Raw genomic sequence first — 20,353 nt, forward strand, 5'->3', positions numbered from 1 at the left:
ATGTTATGAATATAAACACAAGAGCCAGATAATACAGAAGTTAAGATCTCATGGAAACATTACATCAAGTTAATTGCATCTATATAATATATTTGGTTACTACTTAGGCTATTAGATCTGCTGGCTCTCCTATGTGACTTGTATTTCTGGACTTTTTAAATTAAAATGTGTAACTTTAATGTTAGCAGAATTACTGAGTCAGGAAAAATATCTATTAGAACTTTCACCACGTGGCTAAGGAACTTTTCTTCTTCTTCCCCTGGTTACCTGCTTTTTTATTCAATGATAGTGGCCCTGAATGGTGGTGATACAATACAAGGTTCAACTACAGGCAGTCTATCATATTTGGGTACTTGAATTGGTTAATGAACATCCAAGGTTTTCAGATAATTGGCAGAATATTATGTGCCTGCCCCTAGGCATATACAGTAAGAGGGTATTTTGACATCAGTCCAGCTTTGGTTAAAATGGTATTTAATTAAAAGAACAAAGTGTTAGTAATACAGTAGATACCATATTAATTTCAAACAGTGTAATTACTAAACATGTTCTAATTAAAATAATTATAAATTATACTCATAATTACGGCTTAAGAAATTGCTTTGGCCTTAAAATAGTAATTACATAGCAGCTATATATTTTGTTTTATTACAAACATAGTATATGTATGCTACAGTGGTGTCATCATTCACCAACAGTGATCCCATTATGGTGTGTGAGACACAGTATTTCCCTTAACAGTGGTTGCCATTTAACTCTTTACAAGAATTAATGTTGCCAAGATACTCAGTGTTCCTTATACTGTGTGTCAGTCTGTAGGTCCGAAACGCTGTATGTCCGAAACACCCCAGCTTTTCCCAGAAATACTAAGTGTAGGGAGTACTGTGAACAGAAACATTGTCTACTGGCAAAGGCAAAATTGTGAAGGTGTTAATGGAACCCACTGAACTCTGAAGAATAAGAAACAACAATGGTATCAAAGATAATGTGGGGTAATAATGATGCCCTTATGGAAAAATCCTATAAGGTTTAAAGGAGAATTACATCTTTTCCGTAGAATTTTTACACCATCCTATGGAATTTTATAGGTGTGCATTATAAATCTGTATTCAGTTCAATGGATTGGTTTTAAAATTATATAATTTCTTATTGAATTCCATAAATTGCATAAAATAATTTCTATAGAACCCTGTTGGTTTCGCCCTTATTATGTTTTGTAAGTTCCACGGTTTATAATGAGTCAACATGATCTAGAAGACTGAGTGCTGAGAGCCAGAAACTTTAAATACATTTCCAGTAGACCTATTCAGAACCAGGGTGTCCTGTCCAAATGCTGAGTTAGATAATTACATTGTGCTTACTTAAATTTCCCCTGCAGTTCCAGTTAGATACAGTATTCTTCTTTATTTGTTGCCATGAACTGTTCTGTATTCTTGCTATGCACTGTTAAATAGTTCCCCCCCACACACATACACACACACGTGGCTGCATTTCAGTGGCGAGTGAAGTGATCTCTGCTTATGTTTGCAAAGTGCTTCGGAATCCTTCTACATAAAAGGTGCTGTATAAATGTAATTTATATTTTATTATGAGCATCATCACTAGCAGGGGAAGCTAAATATATTTCACTCTCATTATGGTCTATCAAATGAATGTAATGATAAATATTTAAGATTTTTATAAACAGGTACAGAGATGCTAATATTTTTTTCAAAATCACATTCAATGGAATTAAGCCCCTGCGCAGAGAGACCACACAAGACCCCCGCCTATGTACCACTCAAGTCCTGCATCAGGTCTCTGCAGAGAGATCTATCTGGCTGAGCAACATGCAAAGTGCCCCTATATGCTCTTCAACCCAGTGCAGTCTAGAGTGGAGGCTGGCATGAGTGGTGGTGAGAGAAGATGAGATCTGGTGACCCTAACATCCAGTGTAAGTGTCACAGAGGACCTGCAGTTGCTATTCTAGCCCAAGGGTTGGAGTAGCAGATGAGAGGGTCTGTGATGCAGCCCCACCCACAGCCTGACTTCAGGTTGAAGAGGCCTATCTACTCTATTCATCTTCTTAGCACTTCTGTCAATGGAAGGGAGGGAGTCTGGTCCAGCAGACAGAGAGTTGAGAGATCTAAGACCTGTCCCCAGATCTGCCACTAGCTTCCTGTGTGACCTCGGACAAGTCACTGAACCTCTCTGTGTGTCAGTAGCCCTTTCTGTAACAGGTCAGTAATGTTTACCCTCTCCTTTGTCAGGCACTTTGAGATCTGCTGATATGAGGGCAATTCAAAACAGGACACACAATGCTAATCCACATCACAGAGGTATTGTGCTTATTGCTCAGTGTGCATGAATTCAGGGTTGAGTTTGGAGTTGGAATTGTTAATGGAGCTGTAGCTTGTGATTTCCTTTGTTTGGTGCTGTGCTGTGTAATGTAGGACTTCCTTTGAATTGCACTTAATTCAATTTACAATTAATTTACAATTATCCAAGTTTTTCTGTGGGGGATTTCCTAGTTTTTAATGAAAGTATAAAGAGACAGGCCCTGATTCTAGGTTCCTCTCTACTTACATACAGCAGCCATATAGCTGGCTGAACCAGGCACCGAGAAATTCCCCTGACACAAAGAGACTCCTCAAGTGGTGAAGAGACAACAGAACAATTCCCCCCCCGCACTCCACACACACAACCTCCAGCATCGGGGGATGTTAGATGTGTGGCCAGAGTGTTTCTGTGCTCCAACTTTTCCTGCATTCCACAACAGCCCCTTGGGAGCCACTGAAGACATAAACAATTTGGAGCAGCTCTCAGACTGTTCTAGCTTAAGCCAGAGCACAGATCAATCTGTGACTGGCCTCAGAATCAGGGGATATGCAAAGCTGGTATACTGCCACTTGTTCCCTTCCCCGTGCCCTGTAGCAAGGTCAGCTTGGTAAGGTTCAGAAGGGGGGCCCACAATCTTTAAATGTTTACAAATGGACTTGGTGCAAGAGAAGGGATGGATGGATGGAAAGCATTGAGCTGTTGGGCAGGAGACCAGAAGGCTCACAGAATGAGTGTGGCCAAGGGGACACGGAGAGGGACAAGGGAAGAGCATGAGGAGTTAACATGGTCTCAATTTATATGCACAATATATTATGCAGTGGGGTAGAGGGAGGGTTTTGGAGATAGGAGGAGACACCAAGAGACTCAGAATAATGGTTAGCCTCATCGGGGTATTGGGGCTCAAAGAGGACAAGGGGTGTTGTTGGCAAGACAGATTAGAGAAAAGATAAACTTCTGGCAAGGTCTGAGGAAGAGGTGGTTGGTTGCCTTACAGTATGCTGCCACCTCTGGCTCAGCCCAGCAGCCGCAGTGCAGTCTGGTGCCAGCTGTAGGTCACTTAGATGTTACTTATATTTAAAATGTTTTGTATGCACATGACAGCAATGTACTTTCCTCCACCCTTCCTTACATCCCCCACTAAAGGACACTTCTCCTTGACAAGGGCAATAAAATAAATCTGGAATACATAGGCCAGGCCTCTGCGGCAATAGAAGGTGCCACATTAGAAAATGTTTTTTAAAAGCAAAGGACGGAGCCATTTAGGAAACATTACATCCTTAAAACTCCTTTTCCAAAGTTCCTAGAAAAATTCTACCCTGGGATGGGATGGGTCATGTTAGATTTCTGGGGGATTCGTTTATCTGAGAGGCAGGAGGCCATTTAGAACATCAGGGTCATAGCAAGAATCTAACTGGAGCCTTAGGTATGAAGAGACTAGCACTCTCTACAGTATCCAGGCAATGGGATAACATGGCACACTAACAACTTCAAAGATGGCTGTGACCCAACACCTCCCTTTTAATCCAATCACTTTCCAATCCACAGCTGGAATTTACACGTTTTATTGACTATGGAATCAGAAGGCATCAATTTGCTTCAGCCTCATAAAAATAAAATAAAAGAGTGCTGCATAAGAGAAACTGCTGTGTCAGACACACTTCAGCTATTCCCAGCTATCCTCTACCCCTACCTCTACCCTCTCATCATAAACATCACCATTCAGTCTGTCTTTCGCCTCCCTCAACATTTAGAATGGGAAACAAAAACACAGCCAAGAAGCTGTTAATACAATAGCTTGGAACATGTAAAATAGTCTGTGCCTGTTCTGAAATGAAAGATTCACTGGAAATAACTAGCAGAAAAAAAAATTCCAGCATTCAAAACAGGTGTGTGAGTTTAAGACAGGGCTGTATGTTTAAAATGTAGCAGGAGTATAGTGTCAGACTGTGATTGCTGTGGTAATTACCCATTTTAACGCATATTAGTGTAAACAGCTGTGCAAAATCCATATAAATGGTAGAACATAAGTGATATGCTTTAATTAAAAAATATTACAAGGTTGTGTCTTGAAGGTGGCTAAATTTATTTTGCTTGTTTTAAGTGAATCTGTCCCTTATGAATTGTGCATCTTCTCCTGAGGAGTAGAAGGGGTGCAGAGCTAACCCTTGGCATATCAATTACATTATGTACGTATTACAACTATTTTGTTTTGTTGCACTCAGTGGTTTGCTGTTGGACAGTACATTGTGTGTGTTCCTTTGAGCCCTGAGAATCACAGACCTTCTGCAATACATATGCTGTTTACTGTATTTTATGCGTGGCCACCTGTCAAAGACAAAACACCTATCAAAATGAGACGCAATTGGGTTTGTGATCATTATATTGCTTCTTTTATTACCTTAAGAAACACCTGTTGTAAAATATATTAGTAATGGGAGCTACAATATTCAGGTCAAAATTCTGGCCTTGGAAGAGTATGTGAAGCTCCCATTGACTTTTATTTTTAAAGGGACAAAAACTGGAAAAGCATTTAGTCAGAAACAAAAAATTGAATCCTGCAGCTCTTGCGCATAACTCTCATTGTAATCAATAGGATCTTGTGCATGCTACTACTAATGACAGTACTTGCCCAAAGTTTGGAACTACGATTAACATCCTCACCCAAATTTGGGGGGTTGCAAGCTTTCACAGGACCTGCCAGGTCATCTAGTCCAGACATCCGCGAGGGGAGAATAGTCCCCTTAAGTATATGTCCCGATACATCAAGCTACATGCCAACTTTATGATGTGATAAAGTTTGTCTCTGAGATATCTTACTCATTGTCCTTTAGATTGAAGAAAATAAATAAAGTTACTAATTAAATAGTCACTGTCATATGCGTATCTTATCTAACCTGGAAATTCAGAAATGTCCCCATTTCCCCACCCCCACCTGTTCACAGGCTGCATTTCAAGAACTCTGTCCAAGAATATCACTGTATGGAAAAAAAGAACATCATTTCAAAATTATTAAAATCTCAGTGGGAATTCATGATTAATTTTAAGGCCTGGCAGATTAAAATACATTATTATGTACACTCTAGTGCATCCTTTCAGATATTTTCAGAATCTGATTTTGCTCTCTTGATACACACCAATGATTCTACATGTATCTAGTAGATTGCAAGGAATAGATTAGCATTAAAGAGGCAGTATTGTGTTGTTAGGCTGTTATGTGTAACTTGTGCTCATACATCAAGAAAAATGTACCTGGCATTCCTTTAGACATGACCAGCCCCCTTAAAAAAGAGAGAATTATTAATAGTTGGTTGTAATGCATTTGTAGCAGCAGTTTTGAAATTCTGACCTTTAGTACATTAACTGGCTGTTGTTATCCAGTTCCCAGGCAGAGTAAAATCCACGATAGCCTGTTTAAGGAAATGGAAATAATGGGTTTATTAATAGGACTGGTTAAACTTTCAATTCTGAAAATTTGCTTTTACCATCTGACCTGGTATTGCAATGTAAACTGTAAAACTCCAGATAAAAACTGCAAAATCCACTCTTTTCAGTACCAGGAAGAAAAATGAACCCGTTTTATTTGGGACAGATTGACCAAATCCATCCTCAGTTTTAAGCAGTTAAGAATCCTGGGTTCTGTTCCCAGTTGTGCTATTGACTCACTGGGCCATACACTCCACTGCCTTACAGCTTACAGGTTTATGATATTACCAATTCAGAGTGGTAGTCCTCTTACACACACACCCCTTCTGCCATTTTGCACAACAGGTGTAAGTGACAACACAAGGTGCATGGCATTAGAACATAAGAACAGCCATACTGGGTCAGACCAAAGGTCCATCTGGCCCGGTATCCTGTCTTCCAACAGTGGCCAGTGCCAGGTGCCCCAGAGGGAATGAACAGAATAAGTAATCATCAAGTGATCCATCCCGTTGCCCATTCCCAGCTTCTGGCAAACAGAGGCTAGGGACACCATCCCTGCCCCTAATAGCCATTGATGGACCTATTCTTCATGAACATATCTAGTTCTTTTTTTAATCCAATTATAGTCTTGGCCTTCACAAAATCCTCTGGCAAAGAGTTCCATAGGTTGACTATGCGTTCTGTGAAAAAATACTTCCTTTTGTTTGTTTTAAACCTGCTGCCTATTAAGGCAATGGAGAAGCAGGGCCACTGAGTGATCTTGGGTAAATCAAATGCAGTTAAACTTTCAAAAGTGGCTTCATTTTTCAGAGGTGTTAAACCCTCACAACTGCAACTAAGGATAACAGGAGCAGCAGGTGCTTAGCATCTCTGAAATTCATGCTCTAGATGTCAGTTTAGGAACTCAAAATTAGTGTCTGTTTTTGAAAACTTGGCTGCTAGCCTCCCTGTGCATCAGTTTATCTACCTATAAGGTTGGGATAACAATAAAAGAGACTAATATTTGGTGGTGGGAGATTTACATAACTTTAAGCACTTTGAGATCCTCAGGAGATGAGTGCTATGTGAATGCTTTCACTGGGCCTGCTTCCACAAGCTGCCTAGGGCCTTCTGCAAAGTGTGCAGCATCTTCAGTTCTCATTGAGGTCATTCACAGCATTCACTGTGCAGAAACCAGCCCATTACTACTAGTGAAACTCTTTTTGCTTTCAGATACTTTAGGGCTACATTATGCCCTGGTCTGACCTGGCCATGCAGGAGAAGAATGCTTCCTCTGCCATCCTTCTATTTGGCCTACCTGGATTTTGGATTCACATGTGGTGCACAGGACAGCCTCTGTTTTTCTAGATAGTCCCCATGGCAAGCAAGTACATGGGGATGGGACAGAGTGCAGACAGTACCTTGTATCTTCCCATCCTACCGGGTGACCAGAGTGGCTGGCCAGGGACAAGGGGGAATAAACTGCACCCTTGCAGGAGCTTTTGTAACTAAAAAGCTAGCAGCAATCTTATAAATCACTAAAGGAAATTATTTCTTTAGCAAACACCACCCCAAAAAGGATTAGTCTCTTGTTCTGACAGAAGGGTAAAAGGAACAAGTGGACATTGCGGTGATCCCTTTTATGGCAACTTGTAATCCTGTCTATGGCACAGGACAGCATTCCCCATCTTCTAAGGTCTGAACTACATTTACCTCATTATCATCAGTTATAGACTCACGAGCAAGAGAGAACAAGCAATCACGTGGTCTTGTCATGCAGCTCAAGATTTTAAAGCACATTAACTGTAATTTTTAGATAGTCAGAATTTAGTGAACTATTAAAAGTGACCCAGGTTACTGATCCAAATTGAACTGAACACCCTCACTATGCTTGAGTGACTCTCTGAACAATACAAAGTCTTCTTTCAAAATCCCCTCCACTGAGCTTCTTATCTCATCCATCCAGCATCTGGTGGGTGCTCTGGTTATTCTTCTGTTCATCTTTGCTATATTGTGTGACAAGATAGAGGGCAATCTCCCCTACCAGGATTTTCTTTCTTTCTTTCTTTTTTTCTTTCAGTATTGTTGCTTTGTTTCTGATTTTGACTCTTAGTATGTTTATTTTTTAATAGAAGTTGGGCCCCCATATTCCATCTCCTTCAATCCTATGACTGTTTTCCATCATTATTATGACTTCCTTACCCTAGATCCTCACAAGAAAATCTTCACTCCAGGAAATATTTTCTGAGCCTCCCATCTTCATGCCCCCTCTCTCAGTAAGGACACATACATGGCACCACTAACTTTGGGTGAGACAGCTTCAGAGTATTTACCTCTCTTTCTCTAAACACAACAATCAATATGGTGACTAATCTTTCCAATAATTGATACTGCAACCTCTCTAAGTATCCCTACCATTAGAGTATAGAGAACTAAGACAAAGGTTTTAAAAAAATACACCTGGTCCATTATTATTTCCTTCCTTTTTTCTGCAGAAGTGCCTGAGATAACATCTAAATAATCATCAGAAGCAAATTGGATCCCAACATAATGTACCAGCATTTAGATGGTAAACAGAAGGACTAATTCAGAAAATGTTCTCTATTGCCCACTATGCATCCTGTGTAATTATTTATACTTGTGCAAAGAGGGTATAAATAGCTATCAAATCAAATGCAAGGCAGTGGAGAATTATGCCTTAGAAGCTTACAGAAGAAGCTATAGAAAAGGTTAAAAGAGTGATATGATAAGAGTAAAACCTGAGGAAACTGACAAATACCTAATGGGGCCTTCAACTAGAAAAAAATTGAAGCTCTTGTCCTTCTGCATTAATTTGCCTCATGCAGCACTAGAAAAATAGTGATAGCCTTAAGGCTAACTTCTAGGACCTTATCCAAATGCAATGGCAGTTTCTAGCCATGAAATAAAAACCAAACATCCTCATCAGCTTTCTCTGGACTTGAGTGCTACAGCCTCAAATAAATACAAACTCTGCTGCCAAAGTCATCTTTCTCAATTGTTGACTTAACTGTGTCATCCGGAGGCCATCTAGGGGAACTTGCTCAGCACTGACTTGCTCCTGTGTTCGACTAGGCCTTTTGACTCATCACGCCCACCATGCTATCTTGAGGTATAGGACTGCTCCTAAAGCTTTCTCTGCTAGCAGACTGTTATGGTGCTGATGTGAGAGAAGAGGTAAGATGGTGATGGGGAAAGCAGTGATAAACATGATGTGGAGCTCTTTGTCAGGAAGAAGATGTCATCACTTCCCATGGGACGAGAGTGCTGCAAAATGATGGATGGAAGGCTTTCGGTAGGCTATCGATTGCTAAATGCATTGCTGAAAATGATAGACGGAGGCATCCTCTTAGAGCATGTGCAGCTGTGTTATTGCAGCCTCTGCTAATAACAGCCCATATAGTGCTCTGGTGCTCATGGACTGAAGATCAGAAGTGACTACAGGTCAGGTTGGCTATAGGCTAGTTGCTGGGAGGCAAGTGATCAGTGGAAGACTGTGGGGCTCCAATTCTTCCCACAAGCATCCTATAATATGAAGCTTACAAAATTCACAAGCTTTAAATATCATGATCCACTTCAAGTTCACTGTGAGATACCATACAACAGCATATGACTGACCTAGGTGAAATGGGTTGGTGGTCTTCATCCATTTCTGTTCATAAGATATCCACAGCACAAAGCTAAACACTAGAATTAGCACTAACTGATATTTTTCCTAGCAGAGAGACCAAGGAGTAAATGGGTATGGAGGGGGAAATACATTTTCTCCTCCAGATAAGACACACCAAAAGGGCCATATGGGGAAGATTAGATTGTTGCTGCCTTTGCTCTAACTCTTCTCTAGATAGAAGGTTGTCACCCAAACACTGTTCACCAGCACCAAATTCCCTATCACTAATTTTTGAAAGAAGTGCACCTGCTGGCTGACTCATAGAATAAACACGGTATAAGAGCTTGATTTATGGATAAATCTGCCCTTATTTTGGATTGGCCAACACTTCTGCTGTTGTATTTCTTGGCTGAACTAGAAGATGATATTAAATGCCATGAGCTTACTGACCAACAACACAGTGACTCATTGGAGAGGAATTTTCCACTGGTACTTATCAAATCTGACTATGAAATGCTGAAGGGTATCTCTAAAGGCAGGTAAGGAAACATTATTTATTTACGCTATTAGTAGACCTCTGCTCTTATACAGTACCTCCTGTCTGAAGATCTCAAGGATTAACAAGCAATAAGTAAGCTTCAAAACACCATTGTGGCAGATAAATATTATATCTATTAACCACCACAACCAGAACTGATTCGGTACCATACCTAGGCTTGAAACTAGACTGCCTGGTAATAAATTCTGCGGACACCAGATGCTGATGAAGTTGTCTTAACATAAACTTCTTGACCACATTTTTGTCCCATTTGAAATGGGATAGTAGAAACTGGTTAGTAATTGGCTAAACTAGATGCTTTGAGCAATGATTTTTTTTGAAGAGACCTAAGAAGTGTATCCTTGAAGGAAGCTGGCACCTTGTGCTCTCAAAGAGAGGCATCATCAACTCTCCAAGAGTAGACCCAACCCAGCATATTACTCACTGGCCTTCACCAACAATTCCAACTCACTGGTTGTAGCCTGGCATTTCCCTAGAAACTCCATGTCCTCCCCTGGCTGAAACTCAAACAGAGAAGGGATTGTATGTGGCCCCTCCGGAGGTTGCTTTGCTAATAGGGAGGCAGATAGCTCAGAGCCAGATGGAGCTATATTATCACCAAAGCAACGTGGCGGTCCTTCCAAGTGAGGGAAACCCAACTTTGTCTCTGAGTAGAGTCATCCTGGTTTAATCAAATGATCCACTACTCAGAACACTTCCACTGCTGGAGACTCTGCAGATGCTGTTCTAGAGGCAAATAATCCTTACTTTGCTTCCAGCCACATCAGGATACATTTAACTGATAAAGAGACAGAAAAAGCAAGCAGCTCATGTGATCCAGAGAAAAGCTGGACAGGGAAAAACTATCCCCAGTACATTAATGCCTGTCATAAGCTTAGTAGATGTTCTAAATGGATGGCATTAGTTAGTACTGGAAAAGACTGTCACATCTTATATGAAGCCTTCTTGTAAAAGGTATGAGCAAAATGCTCTTTTTTAAAAATGCAATGTATATTCTTCTTTTACTAGTAGGGATTTTTAATCAGATGAATGAACTTGTATGTACTAGTTAACTTTGCTGGAGTTTAGTAGTTGTATTTAAAGCAGATTTTATCCTAGAACGATATTAATTTGATAGGATCCCTGATCTGTAAACCATTGGTTATCTTGGTCTCTCCTGATAAGAAAAAAAAAGTGCTGAGAGTTTCCAGTTGATGAGCACATTTGGGCAGAATCTTTCACACGTCACAAATTGCAGATGGGAGGCAGTGATCTCGAACATGCAGTCACATTGCGTGACCATCTGACACCTTCCATTTAGAAAAATAATACTTTCCTCACAGCATACGCTCCCTGCTGCAACCAGCACCAAAAATTATGCCTGGGAGAGCTGTTCCTCCTAGACTAGGGTCTTAAATATTTCTTAGGCTGCTTTTAAAAGATTCATACTGCAGCAGCACCTAGATCACATCCTGCTAACCCAGGGAAAATACTGAAATCTACCCAAAACAGTGTTAATCACAGAATAGCTGAAAAGAACAAAAAGGGTGGGAAAAGACAGCAGGAAAATTGTACCTTCATACTTGTGAGGTGAATAATGTAAGATTCTTGTTCTATGTGTAATTCAAACATATTCATGTTAAATTCAGTGGAGTCATTTCATTTTGCTACCAGTTTCACAATTTCATCTTGCAATTCCAGAAACGTTCAGTTACAAGCCCCTGGTTTGTATATCATCCCCTATGACAATATTATGTACTAATACACATTCACTTAAGATAATTATGACCATTTCAGTATGTCTTTTGCTGTATATTTAACTGTTGCTATTAATAAAAAATTCTCTAATGCTTACGGACAAAACCATGTGAATTGATGACCAGTGTCTTATACCAGCCTATCATATCCCATTTGTTACTATCTCCCAGTGAATGCCAAGCCAAATTTCTACTACCAAATGCATTGTAGATTCATAGATTCTAAAGGCAGAAGGGATCATTGTGATCATCTAGTCTGACTTCCTGTATAACAGGCCATAGAAATTGCCCATAATAATTCTTAGAGCATATTTTTTAGAAAAATGTCCAGTCTTGATTTAACGATTGTCAGCGATGGAGAATCCACTATGACCTTTGGTAAATTGTGCCAGTGTTTAATTACTCTCACCATTAAAAATTTAGGCCTTATTTCCAGTCTGAATTTGTCTAGCTTCAACTTCCAGCCACTGGATCATGTCATACCTTTCTCTGCTAGACTGAAGAACCCATTATTAAATATTTGTTCCCATGGAGATACTTATAAACTGGAGTCAAGTCACCCCTTAACCTTCTCTTTGCTGAGCTAAATAGATTGAGCTGTTTGAGTCTATCATTGTAAGGCACGTTTTCTAATCCCTTTAATCATTCTTGTGGCTCTTCTCTGAACCCTCTCCGATTTATCAGCATCCTTCTTGAATTGTGGGTGCCAGAACTGGATACAGCATTCCAGCAGCAGTCACATCAGTGTCCAATACAGAGGTAAAATAACTTCTCTACGCCTACATGAGATTCCCCTGTTTACGCATCCCAGGATTGCATTAGTTCTTTTGGCCACTGGGAGCTCTTGTTCAGCTGATTATCCACCATGACCCCAAATCTTTTTCAGAGTTCTGTAAGTACAGCCTATGTTCTTTGTTCCTAGATGCATACATTTACATTTAGCTATAATCATACACATATTATTTACTTGTGCCCACTTTATCAAGCGATCCAAATTGCTCTGAATCAGTGACCTGTCCTCTTCATTATTTATCACTCCCCCAGTTTTTGCGTCATCTGCAAACTTTATCAGTATGATTTTATGCTTTATGTTTCCTTCCAGGTCACAGATAAAAATGTTAACTAGCATACAGACAAGAACCAATCCCTGTGGGACCCCACTGGAAACAGACTTGCTCAATGACTTATGTCATGTTTATGAGACAGTGGCTTTGAACCCATCTTAAAAACAAGGTACATTGTTATTAATAGGGCACTTTGGACAGAAACAGGAGAGAGCTTCTGCTGCCCTGTGTGACCTTACCAAGGGTGGCTACCAAGGGAGGCTGGGATATGTTTTTACAGTCATCTGATGTGACCCAGCAGCCAGTTCAGCCAACCACTTCATTTCAATAGAGGGCTTTTCGTGCAGTGTCATGAAGACACTATTTCATGGGTGCCATTGTCTGGGGGCTTTACCAAAAATGGCAGGTGCAATATACCAGGGCTGAAAACACAGCTTCCATTTGAAGCTGAATATGTTCTGCTGTTTAAATTCAGAGGAAAGTGGTACAGGTTTGATAGAGCTTTTAGTTAGTGCTTTTAGTTTGTTAAGCATCTACGGGCTATTGCTTGGCGCCAGTTCCTCCAGGCCTTAGGATTAGCTGACTTTTTATTTTTGGTGAATGTCATGATGGTGAAATGTGCCAAGCTGACATTCCTGTGGGGAAAGCCTTTTATCCACAGAACAGGTACATGCCACAGCCTGTGCTATGCGGTACTGCATGAGTAATGGCAATACAAGCTTCTCCACATTGCCTTGCAAGTGTCTCAGACCCTGAAAAGAGTGAGACCAGGTTAGGTCCCATGACCATCCTCCTAGTCTCACGGAGGAGATGTTCCATCAGCTTGCTAGTTTTATTGCATTCTGGACATTCGTCTACCTGGATCTGTACCAGGACCACCACCAGTTCATGTTATATGTGCTCGACAAGCAGTAGTCACTTTTAGTTACTGTCCTGCCCCAATCTTGGTCTGGATTTGAATCTGGGGTGAAAGGTCTTTATTTTCTTTCTCTGTATTAGCCTCTCAGTCTGCAAAGACTGGCTGTCTTGATTTATTTGTGAGTGGAACTTAGCTCTGCAGTCAGGGAGTTCTCCATCTCACATTTTCCAACCCTTGACTTCCTTGCAAGCCTCATTTACACCTCATCCAGAAGGTGTCATAGTGAGGTCTTACATGCTTTATGTATGTCATGCTGGGGAATGAGTGATACCAAACCTAGAAGTCTTCATGCTCTTTCACAACCTGTAGACAGTACTACAGAGCCCACGAGTGAACTTGCCTTGCTCAGGACTTACATGCATTACTTACTTGTTCTGTAGCTTATAGCCTTTACACTTTTCTAAACAGGGGTTCAGCCTCAATGCTAGTATGGCATGGAGCACAGACACATCTTTGGCATTAATTTGGTTTAGTCCATTCTGTTTCATAGCATAGTGTAATTTGTTGAAAATATCCCTGGACTGAATGTCATTTTACAGTAATCACACGGAAAGAGTTACCAGCAACAGCAGCTGTGAATCACAGATTATATTGTATTGTTTTAGCTACTAGTGTTTGCTTTAAATTTATGTTGACTATAATCTGCTTTAAATTCTGGTCATTAAAGTTATTGATCCAGATTTTGCCCTCATTTACAGCCCTTCTCTCCATCAGGTCAGCCTCTGAAGGAGCTACACTACAATTGTCTGAGTTTCTCTGCATTTGCTCCATAGAAGGCACAGAGAGGACCCGGGGGGAGATAAAACAGCTTGGAGCTGTATGACCTCGGGCCAATATTTCCACCTTGAAATCGAGGTGTAGACCTGGGTTAGTGCTGTAGAGAGCTGCAACTCTCCTGGTCCACCCAGCCCCTCGGTCAGACCTCCATCAAGCCTCTTCCATACAGAAAAAATAAGGTGGGGTGTCCGTATGGGTCTGGGTGGAGTGATGGAAGGAGGAATGGTGATGAAGAATCAGAACACTCCTCCTTTGCCTTGGCAATAGGGTGGTCTGTGCTTGTATCTCCAGGAGATGTTCCAGGTCAAAGTTAGGAAATCCATTGTCCCAGGTTATAATAATGAATTCATTTTCTTTTTTTAAGAATGTCTGGAGACCTTTATGTGTAAGCTCTTAATCTTTGAAAACAGGATTTGTAACAGAAAAAGCTGGTACAATCTAATGCATAGAGGGACCAAAGACACTTCTTCAGTGCTGCTTAAACATACAGTTATTTGTCCACCATTCTCTTTATAACAGCACTTAACGTATTTGAAAACCCTGTTATCAGGTCTCCCCTCAGTCTTCTTTTCTCAAGACTAAACATTTCCAGAGTTTTTTTTAACCTTTCCTCATATGTCAGGTTTTCTAAACCATTTATCATTTTTGTTGTTCTCCTCTGGACACTTTCCAATTTGTCCAAATCTTTTTTCAGGTGTGGTTCCCAAAACTGGACACAGTATTCTTACTGAGGCCTCACCAATGCCGAGTAGAGTGGGACAATTACCTCTTTACATATGACACTCCGGTTAATACAATCCAGAATGATATTAGCCTTTTTTCAGCTGAATCACCTTGCTGACTGTTATTCAATTTGTGATCCACTATAATCCCAGAGCCCTTTCTGCAATACTACTTCCTAGCGAGTTAGTCCCCATTTTGTAGTGATGGATTTCATTTTTTCTTCTTAAGTACATTTGTCAAGTACTTTGTACATGTGTTGTTGTAGCCCTATCAGTCCCCGGATATTTGAGAGACACAAGGTGGGTGAGGTAATATCTTTTATTGGACCAACTTCTGTTGGTGAAAGAGACAAGCTTTTAAGCTCACACAGAGCTCTTCTTCAAGTCTGGGAAATGTTCTTTCTGGGAAACATTTTAGTTTTAGTGAAGACACTACTATGTCGATGGAGGAGCTTCTCCCCCCAGCGCAGTTAATCCACCTTCCCTAGAGGTGGTAGCTATATTGACAGAAGAAGCTCTTCCACTGACATAGTGCTGGTTACATGGAGGGTGAGGTCAGTATACCTATGTCATTCATGGGTGTTGATTTTTCACACCCCTGAGTGACATAGTAATACTGATATAGGTCTGTGGTGAAGACCTGACGAGAGTGTTTCCTTTGAGGATGAGGTGGCTCAGTCAGATATAGAGTGATCGCTTTGTGAAAAGTGTTCACTCACAGGTGATAGGGTGTTTTGTCTTTTATCATTTTCTTGTGAAAGTTTTCCAGAAATCATCAGTGGAAGTTGCATCAAGAGTCACAGTTTTGTCACTCAGTCAAATTATTAACACTATCTGTGTGACTGCAAAAGCTCACAGTAACCATAGAAAGATTAGGATGGGAGGTCTCATTGACATCAGAGGAAAATGCTAAATACACCTGTAGCGGGGCGGTCACTGGCTCTGGCTCGAAAAAGGTTAAAAGCCAGCCCTTGGAGAGGGCTGGGGCTGAAAGCAGCCAAGGGAGGCTGATTGGGTAGGCAGCCGCAGGTGTGGCCACACCCAATCAGGGTCCAGCTGGCCCTGATAAAAGGGCTAGGAACTAAGCAGGGAGAGTCTCACTCCAGTGGTGGAGTGGGAAGGACCTGACTGCTGGCTAGAGAAGGGTATCTCAAACAGAGCAGTGCTGGGGAAGGACAGGCAGAGCTGGGGAGCTCTGGCCAGGCGAGTCCCCAGGCTGAGGCAGGGCTAAAAGAGCCTGTGGTGGTACTGAAGCTGCAGCGGTGCAGCCAGGCCAGGAAAAGGCAGCAGGTCCAACCCCCTTGCCCATGATGAGTGGCCACTTCAAACTGCAGTTTGCCCCTGAGGGACGGGGCTAGATGAAGACTGGCAGTCGGTCACTGACAGCTGGGCTTTGGGGAACTGGAGCAATGTATTTATAATACAGATGTAGCACACAGTAGAGCTGAGTGGGAAATGGTTTTCCCATCCTGTAAAAACTTTTGATATATTGAAATATGTTCCCATCCCCAACTGAGATTAAAAAATCAATCTCAAACATTTTCATGAATTAAAAATCTGAAAAATAAGTCAATTTGGATAAATCAAAATGTTTTGGTTTGATCATTTCATTTCAATTTTGACCTTTTTTTTTTTTAAAAAACCACCTTTCTTTTGTGAACATTTTCTAAAATTTCAAAACAAAAAAATCATTTCAACTCAAATCCCACTCCCAAATATTTTGGTTTTAAAAATGATAAGAGCTATCATGGGAGTGACTCCTCGAGCTGGAACTCACGCCCCCAGCTCAAAGAGTAAACAAACGCTAAAAGGAAAAAGAACAAGATATGAGCACAGATGTGATATCAGCAGCATCATTTTGCTTTCTGCTATGCACCTTTGTCACTCGTTGGAAAATCCATCTTTGTTAGCCTAGTCTGAGTAGACTGCACTAACTCCTGCTGTGAACAGTGTTACAAAGACAATGGAGGTGATCGAAAGGAGCAGTAGTCTGGTCAAAGTGAATTGGACTGCGGCCAAAATGGAAGCCTGGGGCCTAGCCACAAATTTCAGCTCCAGACTTCAAATGCTTGATGTACTAGGCTTGCTTTCCAGAAACAAACTACTTTATACTCAGGAAACTAGATCACGACATTATGTCATGGCCTATCAAAAATATTCAACAAACCCAACCAGCTAGTGGTTCACTATGTTGCATGAATGTCAAGGGCAAAAATAGAAACAGATGTTTTGTTTCCATGAGGAAAGTCCCTTTTACAAGTAATTTGCTTGTATGTCTCCCACTGCACAATTCATTCTTTAATTAGATTTGTCTTTTTCTATGATTCTATCTGTAAGAGCCTACTTAAAAACACGAAATGCTAATCAGAGCTGCTGTTAATTCCCATAACAACAAAAGTAAGGGTCAAATGAAGAGGAAAATATTGCAGTCCTGTTTTTAGTTGCTGTGACTTACTTCAAGGCAGGCCTAAAAGGTTCAGTGTTCTTGTGGGTTGAGTACACGAATAACAGTCAGTCACTATGAACTACATACACTTATCCTGATGAAATCACATTCTGAGGACTATGAGGGCCAGTATTTGCTTAAAGAGAATCTGTTCAGAATCTGCCATACAATCCCAGGAATCCTGAACCTCAGTCTTGAATGCTGCAGGATACCAGACACCCTGACTGTAACTTACCTTTCATAGAATTCTTCAGAATTCCACGGGGTTTGTACTGAAATAACAATGATACTATTCCTCAGGTTTCATAGCCTCAGTACAGTGATATTTCATAAGACTAAATTGAGCAAAGGTCAGAGAGTGTCTTTGCCCGTGCTCTTCTGCAGCATTAGGTGAACTTGTATTCCTCATTTGAGCTGGTGCAGGGAGGAATTTTTTAGCATCTGCAGAGCTCAGATGTGGTGACAGACAGTAATGGAATGGCTACTATGGTCAGCTTCTTCCTTACACTCCTGTCTTTGCCCAAGAAACCAAGGACAATTAAATTACCACAATGCAACGTGTGACATTGGAAGAGTCCCCATCTTTACAGTAGTGGCCAAACTTTCCATCATTTACTTAATAAAAGTCAAGGGGGAGAAAACAACGCCATTACTACGCTTTTTTTTAAAAAAAAATCTTGCACCTTTCATCTAAAAGGATCCTACAGTACTTTACAAGCTGTACATGAGACTCACCTCATCCGCCACAACAATGCATCTATTTCTGGTATAGAGCACTGTAGCTATGTAACAACACATGCTATACCACATAGAAGTTTAGGAGAGGAAATGTTGAGCATCTTATCCAATACCCCAAGCCTAGTAAATATCTGCTATGCAAACCCTTTTTGTTTCATAGTAGCCAAAGGGAGGCTTGGGAGTGTATGTTTCTGGGGCAGGCTGATATTTGAAAAGAATGTTTAAAGTTTCCTGCCTACGCCTCTGTGTGTACAGTACTTTTATACAGAGGAATCAAAAATATTTTTGAAAACATTTATACTGTTATTTAGGTCATCATAGCATTAGTGAAACATTAAAAGGGATCCAGCTCACTGGACTGAATCAGTTTGAAAGGGTGGAATTCAACCCTGTGTATGCTTGAACAACCTGTACAATGCCACGCTTTCTTTGAGCTGCCTATGTCTCTAGGTTAAAAGAAAACTGTAGCCATATTTGTGAGACAAGGAGCAAAAAAATACAGGGCAAGAAGAACTTGTCACCAGGATTCAACAGTGAAATGTATTTTTTTAAAGTTGCCAATTCCATTTGGCTTTGCTGAACCTAGTGCTGGAAACGACTATATTGCTAGAAAATGATATAATTTGTGACACTGGCAGTGCTAGCAGTCAATAGAATACAAACCTGCCTCTAGCCTGCTTTAATAATGATTTAACAACCATGAAAATAATCAATATTTAGGGCTAAAGTTTTAGCTGGGCCTCTCGCCCCAGCTTGTGTATACATGAAACTGTGCACACTTGTACATGCCCCTGCAAATACCTGTGCATGCACTTTAAATATTCTAACTGCTTGTCCACGTCTGTTAGACATTACATCCATAACTGCTATTTGTCCCCAGGGGAATTTGTGTTTGACCCTGAAAATAAGAGGCCTGATAGTCCCTGATTATCCAGTCACCATGTCCTGGTATTTATATCTGGTGAATCACAATATAGATTGGATTATATCTTTTTGCTTTTGCATATATTTGTATAACCACCTAATTTTTAGAGGTGATGTTATAGAAAAACAAACAAACCCATAAGATCTTACAATTGGATTTCAGGTCTTTGTCACTGGTGGGATTATGACACTAAAATGACTTAGCAAATCAGTGTACAACTGATTTTTTTAATTGTATAATCCAGTCTTATTGGTTAAGAATGTCACAAGCTCAGTTTTCTTCCAGCTTTAAAACCGACTCATTTAATGGCTATGACAGCAAAATACCAGCCTTTCAAAAGTATCATTTTTGCAGATTGATATTGGCACTTTAGCTATGTAGCAGTATTAATCATAGAATCATAGGACTCGAGAGGTCATCTAGTCCAGTCCTCTGCACTCATGGCAGGACTAAGTATTACCTAGACCATCCCTGACAGGTGTTTGTCTAACCTGCCCTTAAAAATCTCCAATGATGGAGTTTTTCCTGAAGTCCAACCTAAACTTCCCTTGCTGCAATTTCAGCCCATTGCTTCTTGTCCTGTCCTCAGCCATTAAGAACAATTTTTCTCACTCCTCCTTGTAACAACCTTTTAGGTACCCAGTCTTCTATATTAGGTTGTCTAACCATATTGAGGGGTTCTGGAAACATCATACACAAGTGTGGAAATTAAGTAATTTCTCCTCAAAATCCTAGGCCAAGATTTTCAAAATTAACTAGTGATTTTGAGTACCTCAAATTTTTTGATGCCCATCTTCAGACACCTTAAAGGGGCCTGATTTTCAGAGGCTGAATGCTCAGCACTTTCAATAATTGAGGCACTTAGAATCACGAGTAACTTATGAAAATCTTGGTCCTGATGTGGAATTATATCCACATATTACATTACTTAATAGTCTTTAAGGGTTTGTGATAGGGAGAATGATTCTGTTTTACTGTCCAAAATACTTTCATTAATATTGATAATAAGGCACATCAATACTAACATGTTTATATGAAATCATTCTAGTTTATGTTGTTTTTATGGGCATTCCACACAGGCTATACTGTATTATATACCAATATATCCTAAGGGCTAA

This window comes from Mauremys mutica, chromosome 2 (assembly GCF_020497125.1).
Source record: "Mauremys mutica isolate MM-2020 ecotype Southern chromosome 2, ASM2049712v1, whole genome shotgun sequence".
NCBI lineage: Eukaryota > Metazoa > Chordata > Testudines > Geoemydidae > Mauremys > Mauremys mutica.